At 45.4% G+C, this 7,693-nt stretch overlaps 1 long non-coding RNA gene across 1 annotated transcript; it reads left to right on the top strand.

Moving 5' to 3' along the window:
• Positions 1-221: 221 nt before the first annotated feature.
• On the top strand, positions 222-7,655 carry LOC129736126 (uncharacterized). The gene is made up of 3 exons (XR_008732318.1): positions 222-319; positions 585-702; positions 7,484-7,655. It is a non-coding gene; the product is annotated as an uncharacterized LOC129736126 (long non-coding RNA).
• The last annotated feature ends 38 nt before the right edge of the window (positions 7,656-7,693 follow it).

The raw sequence follows: 7,693 nt of genomic DNA, 5'->3' as shown, positions 1-7,693 counted from the left end.
CAATGAGAATTTATAGCTCTCTGCTCTGCATGGCACAAAGGTTTCTTCCCCTCCTCACTATTCACCCTTCTCCAGTGATGCTCCACACACCACCACAGGCAAGAGCTGAGTATAGAAAAAGCTATCAAGGGAGCTAGATTGGGTACTGAAACGGGTAGGAAACCCCAAAAGGGTGGAGTGAATCCTCAGCTCTGCCCCATTTTGTGCTTGTATTATGACAGAGTCCTTAATTGAACAACTGCATGATGCTTTTTTCCCTGTGGCATCAGCCTTCATTGAATGCACGGGATGGAAGGACTTACTGAAGAAGTGGCCTTAGGTAGGACTTGTTTAATTCTCATTATTATTAATTGTGAGCTTTCAGCCCTTAGCTGCTGCCTGCTCTGGTGTTAGAAGTATTCCCAGCCCACTGGGCTCTCTGCAGTGCTCCCCTTTGGGGTTGTCTGAACACCACAGACTCGTGTCTTGCAAGAGTATGCAATACCTATAGTGCGAACGGGAACTGGGGCACAGACTGGCAAAGGCTGGGAGCACTCCTGAGTTTGGCATGCCACTGTCAGATTTTGGGGATCTTATTTTTGCAGGCAGGCAGCGCCAAATAATGCTGTAGCATGATCCAGCCAAGCCGGGTATGTGGAAAAGGCGCCTTGCATGAGTGAAACCTGCAGTTCAGGCCACTAGCTAAACATCCCATAGGAACAGGTAAGGCTAAACCCACCCCTCACGCTGCCTCAGATCAGCTCTTTGGCCTGGTGCAGTCCAGTGCTACCCACTCATCCTGGCTCCATGAACCATGGCATCACCTCTGGTCATACCTCCCTGGCTCCCCAGCAGAGTCTCCTCACCCAGCCAGCCTCTTCTGCCTATGCCAGTCCTTGTCTGGTCTTCTCTCTTCAGCCACAACCCCTCCCTGCTATCCCACCTTCCCTGGGGAATGTGCTCCTGCTATTAGGCTTGGAGAGGTTGCTCCACTGTCCTGATCCTGCGATTGAGGTGGTGGGGCATTCAGAAACCAGGAGAAAGGGGCTCTGATGACTATCGTGAGGCTGTGGGCCGTGTGTTATTCCCAGCAAGCCAGGAACTGAGTTTGTGGGTGAAGTCGTGCTGAGCCATCAGAATAAGCATCTAGGGAGCATCAGTTCCACAAGGAATGTAATTGCTATAATCTGAAGGACACAGAATAAACCTGTGCAAACTGGTACTTTTCAAAGACTGATACTTCAGCCAGATGACAGTAGTTGTGACAATGGTAAAGTGCACAATTAACAGAAAAGGCCACCTCCATGCCAGATTTCAAGCTCCTGCTCCAAGTGCCGTTCTCAAAAGGGCGCCAGGATTTTGTCACCATGCACAAAAGAGCGTATTTTCCCCAGTTTCAAGGACTGAATTGCTTAGATTTAAGACATCAGCCTGAGGCAGACACATAACAGAGGAAAACGTTAAATTTTGAGAGCTAAAATTTGGTAAAATTCAAAGTGTCTGAGAACAGGAGAATTGCACTGAGGAGTGCTGTAAAATACCATCAATAAAAGATTGCCCAAACACCTGCGGTGCAGGCGGAGATTTTTAAGACCCCTTGGTGGGGACCTATTTTTCCTCAGCTCTCAGAAGGATAATCCTGGGAATCATATGGTAGACCCTGAACACCAGATGCCTATCTACTCCTCCTCGAGGCAAACGAAGGAAAAAGCCTCTCCTGAGCATCTTGCTACACGAACAGCCATTTCGTGGCAGTGAGGAGGTGCTTTGCACTGCCTGGCACCCCTGGAAGGGTACGCACCTATTCCTGCCTGGAAAAACCCTGGCAGCATTCTATGGGACAGCCCTAAGTTTAAGCAGCAAAAAGAGATTAGCCAAAGAAAAAAAGCAAAAGTAGCGGTAGCATTTGTTCTTTTAATCTGTGGGGGAGACAAAAGAAATGAAAGGGCGAATAACAAGGCTTCAGAGAGTGGAAAATTAGTAACAGGGAAGGCTGATATTGCTGAGAGCCCTAAACGTTTTCCTAGCTTCAGCTGTCACAAACAAAGCAAAGGGTACTGTCCCAGAGTCAGGAACGTGCTTCCTGCAGAGAAAGAAAGAAAAGTGTTAAATTGGCTTTTCCTATTGTTGAGGAGCAGATGAAATGTCTCTTTTCTGCTATTGGAAGCATTTGAAACCATTAAAAGCTGACAAGGCCCGGGGTCAGTAAGGCTGTAAATAGCAGCATCTATATTTAATCTAAGACGATGAAGGATTCAGTGAATTTCTGTCCTGTAAGCTCGACAACAGCCATGTGACAAAGATGAGGAATGCAATGGCAAAGAATGTGACCAGGAGAGTTTTGAAATGCAGAAAAAGGGGCTGCTGCTATGAATTCCTGGCATGCAGTTGCTGGCTGGTACTCTAATTCCTTAACAGGCTGCAGATCAGACCACATGTACCGCTTGATAGGTTGGTCCCAGAAAGGGGTTGCAGTGCCAACGTAAACTGCCTCATGAGGGGACATCCTTTCCTTGAAATGCCTGTGAAAACAGTTGTTGGAGTAATGAATCATTTGCTACTTTGAGACACAGATTTATTTTTTTTTCCTTTGAGCCAGTTAAAAAAAAAAAAACTCTTTGGGTTTCCATTTAACACGTTTAATGCAAACCCACTTTGTGGCTTTGACACTAGGTTCACTTTTGATCAAACTCTGGAGTCCTTTCAGAAGCTCCAGCTCTGAAGCGCTGGAATGAAAGGTATTTTCCCTTCCCGCCCTCTCCATTCTGCTGGGCTTCAGGAGGTCAGGGGGTGAGTTTTTATAGCCAGGCACTTGAAAAGAAAATTAGTCTGTGCACGTATCTTTGGATAGACACTGTAAATGATGAATATCAGCAAAATCAAGAACATGCCATGGAAGTGGGGCAAAAACTGGCCAAGGAACAGAGCAGGTTTGCATGAAGACAGGGGCAGGGAGAAAGTGCCACAAGAGGCTTCTTGGAAGAGCCAAGCTCTCCTGGTGGGATAAAAGCCCACCTGAATTATTTCACTGACCATTACATTTTGAATTAAGCCTTTATTTACACCCAGTCTTTTTGGTTATCTCCCTGATGTGCACAGATGTGGGCTTATTTGATTCCCTAAGCTAGAAGTGATAGAATTTGCTCATAACACAAACCCACACCAAACTCCCAAGGGGCAAAAAGGGAGCAGAGCAAGAAAACAGAAGTAGGCACTTAGGCAAGACCTGTAGTCCAGGCAAAGGGGAGACGTGAGGTAACAGAGGAAGGACACTTTGCAGTCATTTACCAAAGTCAGGTCAGAGCACAGAGTGGGAAAAGGACAGAGAGCTTGGTCAACAAGCATGAAGAACCAGATGTTTGGCTGCTTTAAATCACAGCTTTTTTGACCCAGGGTCTAGTGTGTACCTGTTTGGAATTGCAAAGCAGGCAGTGCTCTCTCTGCATGCTCTCTTTCTGACTGAACAGAGCACATGGTAATCACAGGGAAAAAAAAGAAAATAAAAAAGAAACCTTGAAAAGAAAACAACCCCCTCCAAACCATAGCTCTGTTTTCTAGCCACCCCCACAAAATAGCAGCAGCGACAATAACAGAAAAGCTTTCTAGAGGCCCCTGGGATCTCTTACTGTGATACAGTTAAAAGCCATCCAATCTGGAAACTCTGGTTAAGAGTAAAAAATATGCCCAAAATGAACTTTTGATCAGAAGAGCTATCTTTGCACATGTGTCTTCTTGCTCTGCCCACTGGTGTACATTTCAATCTGATATATGGCAAGTTTTCCATATGAAATTGTCTAGATAAGTCAGGTAACCTCATTATCCATTTCTTATGTTGGGTCCTTTTTAAGCTCAGCTTTCCTCCTGTGCCTTCCTCCCCTTCAGCAGCACAGGGTCCCTTCTCGCAGGCAGCTGACACATGGGCAAAGTTGGTCCCAACCCTGCCAACTTGCTGTGCTCCTCCATCCCCTTCTCCCACACACATATTTACCACCCTCTTTGGACTTTATTCCAGTCTCCACCCTCTTGATTGGTGCTAATTGCTGTCAGTTCTTGGACTTTGGTCATCCGTCTAATTGTTTTTAATCCACTTGAGAATTTTGCCCTCAATACCTATATCCCAGAGGGATTTACAAGGACAGATTAAGGACATAAGACAGCTAGGTGAACTAAAGAACAAGTCCGGGTGATCTGAGGGCTCAGAGATGTCTGCAGTGTGCAGACATCATGGGCAGGGTCATGTCTTCCTCGTGCCAAGGAGGACTAATTTCCCTGAAATCAGTGGCCTGGCTCACTGAGAAAAGTCAGCATGAAAAAGGAAATCAGTGCCATAAGCCAGAGGGAGAAATTTTTCAGGTTACAAGGAGTTTTATGGGGGATTAAAGGATGAAACTGTCATATGGAAAATGTGAGTGGAGTGTCATGGAGAGCTGTGAGACTGCTGTGAGAGGGGTCTACCTTGAGGGGACTGTAAGCCCTGTCATTTGAGTCACTTGAAATCAAGAGAGGCAAAACCTCTAAGCATCTACCATAAATAATGGCCCTTCATTTTTGTCAGGGACTAGGACAAGACAGGGTTCTCCCATCACTCGTTTCAAAGATGCTATTAGGCTAATGTGACCTGATGCAGCAGACTGTGGCAACAGCCTTCCAGGATGTCCATCAGTGGGGAGCGTGTAGCTCCATGCTGTCACCTCTCATTGCCACTGCCCTGGAGAAATGATTCTTCTGGGAAGATCTGCTGGGGGAAAAAAATGTTATCATGACCAGATCTGAGCCTGAATGCTCTGCCAGGCCCTTTGCATAGAGATGACAACCACACTTTTTTTTGAGAAGTGGGATGAGTCTGCTGAGAGGTGGTCTAAGTGCTTCTGGATGGGACAAGCATAGCACATGTGCTGGGAGATCAGATGGACCAGTACACTCTGAGGCAGCACAGCTGGAGCCATACACTGGCAGTAAGAAATTTGATTCCTTTTTTCCCCAGCCACCTGCTCAGGGAATACCACAGACTACTATTCTGAAGTTAGGATGGAACTATGACTGCATTTCTGTAAGCAGGTCTTGCTAGTGTGTGGTCAGCTTCCTTGGATGACTTGTTCTAGCAACATTTTGTCAGGTTTAAGATACATTTCTGCCCAAAGCAATCCTATATGTCTGAAGGTCTGTGGCACTTAGGGCGGCCCAAAAACTGGTGTGCCCAACCTAGAATTTTCTGGAAACATCGGAGTATAGAACAATGCAAAACCAGCATCCTGAGGACCAGCACAGCTGTGAAACAAGTGGACTTTCTTACTTCTTGCTTTGAAGACAGGTAAGAGGTGCAGAGGAAGGGAAGGATGCCACTATTAGATGAGATGGGATGAAAACTGGAAGACTAGGAGGTACTGGAGTTTAACAAGATGACCATGCCAGAAACTGCCCCACTCCATGCTGATTTGTTCTGACTGCACCTTAGAATAAAATTATGGAACTGGTGAGAAACAAAGTCATAGTATTAAGTTTGTCGGGGATTTGACCATCTGCATATGGATGGAGATGCTACATATATCCTGACATGTAGGTTTGCTGTTCAGTGGGAAATTCTGAAATAAATAAATAAACAAGAAAGCTCAAGCAAAGCTGTTCTACATCAAAACAAACCCTCCAAGTACTGAAGCTGCTAGCAGAAAAGGAACTTTAAGGTGTTGATTTTTCAAGATGAAGTTGATGAAGTTTGCTCAGCAGCTTGGCTTCTCACCTCTCTGGTCCAAAACAGGGCTTCTAGAGGGCCTCAGAGGCATGAGGCAGAGCTTCCAGATTCTAGGCAGATGTCATGGTGTGTAGGAACCCTGGCCGTGGCGTTATCTGACAGACATGTGGAGTGGACAGAAAGTAAGCAATAACCCTGGAAAGTTGCTTGGTTTCTGATAAAAGACTGGTGAAATTAAAACACCTCATATCCTGACCAAGAAAAATTGTCACATTATGATCACTGCACAACTCTTCTCTACGCTGCACAAATATTCCTGCAGGATAAGCTGTCCCAATGCAGGTACTTGATCGCAGCTCTTGTCTATTTGTGCACAGTCATGCCCCTTTAGCTTTACATAGTTACAATGCCAGTGCCTATATTCAAGCTAATAATTGCATAGGCACAATTCACACCGTGGAAACTGCTCTAATGCGTTGACTTCATCTAACCTAGAAATCTTAGCGGGATCGCTTTTTCTTCTTTAAAGCGAGCCCAGGGTGCTTAATTCAGGTGTGAGTGGCTGTAATACAGTCACCCAAAGCTGGATGAGGTGAACACCATAGCTAATTCCTATTGATCTTTATCAGTTAGGCGCTTAAACCCCTTTGCTGAAGCTGAAGTTTAGTTCTGTATCTGACTGGATTGTCCTTCAGATGACAGATAAAATGACAGGGATGAAGAGGATGTAAAGATCCAAGCAGGTGTGGGAAAAAGGTCTTTTGTAAGACCTATAGGAGGAAGGACACAGTATATCTGACTTCTGATGAACAGTTGTGGCCTGGAGAAATGAAGCCCGTGTAGGGTAGGATTTATCTTTTCCTCTGCAATGATCAGCTACTCCCCCTTACAGGTCTCCCAAACCAATGAAAAGCTGGTACCAGCCAGACAACAATAAAGATATCAACTCACTGTGATCCACTATGTAACTAACAATTAGTGGCTAGAAGAAGGCTGAAGACCTGGCAGCTGCAGTCTGGCTGGAGGGATTTCTTAAGCAAGCAACCTAATTTGGTCATTAACCTACCTGCACTGCCATTGTGACGGGGCAGCAAGCCTTTGGGTCATGATTTGCTTTGCTTTTGGACTCTGTCACAAATGGCCACCCTTAGAAGTGATATGTCTGGGAGGGAGATCACATTTTAATGGCTTTGTTCAGTAGCTTCCCCTCTCAGTGTGCAGTATGTGCTGTGGCTGCCAGACAAAAGGTGGTGCAACCCTTTAAACAGGGCTTTCCGACAGTGCTCCCTGTGAAAGCCAGTGGAGACATTAGTGGAAGCAGGATTGGGCCCTGAATAAGGAGAGGGAAAAAAGCATCATATGTTGGAAGGAGATGAATATTATGTAAGTAATAAGGCATACTGATATTTTGTAAGTGGGCAGGCTGATCTCATTATTGATCTACAATTAAACCAAACCATGGGGTCATACCATCCTATTATGTCTAGCAGATTAAATTCAGGCTGTTTCTTTTCGTTATTGTTTCTGATGGAATTTTGGAGCTTTCTTAATTCAGGTCAAAAAATTAGAGGCTTCCTTATAAGCATTTTAATTAACTAGCTGAGGAACTCTCTTGCCCCTAGAGTACCAAATCCAGAGCTCAGCATTGTTACCTCTCTCAGACTGTCATATTTCAGCTCAAATCGTGTTTGTGCCCTTTTATTCAAGTCAAAAACACAGACAGCAAATCAAACCCACCCCCCTCCCTCACTGACTGTTTGAAAAAAAAGAAGTATCTTTAAAGTTTGACTTCTGACCTAAACATGTTCTTTGCAGCTCCCAGCGTGTGAGGATCAGAATGTATGAGGAAAGCAGCCTAAACCTGTGGAGGAAAGCCCTTTTGACTGGACCTTGGTGTGACACACACCTCATCGCAGGCATCTTGTCTGCCTCAAGCCACCAGAGCAATAAGGTCATCCAGCATTGTCTCAGGGCTGAGTAAAAACCCAGTCCTTCTGCAGGGCTGCTCAGTGCACCATCCCCCCC

Source organism: Falco cherrug, chromosome 5 (assembly GCF_023634085.1).
Source record: "Falco cherrug isolate bFalChe1 chromosome 5, bFalChe1.pri, whole genome shotgun sequence".
Classification (NCBI taxonomy): domain Eukaryota; kingdom Metazoa; phylum Chordata; class Aves; order Falconiformes; family Falconidae; genus Falco; species Falco cherrug.
The sequence above is the reverse complement of the archived record's forward strand: the minus strand, read 5'-3'. Positions and strand labels throughout refer to the sequence as shown.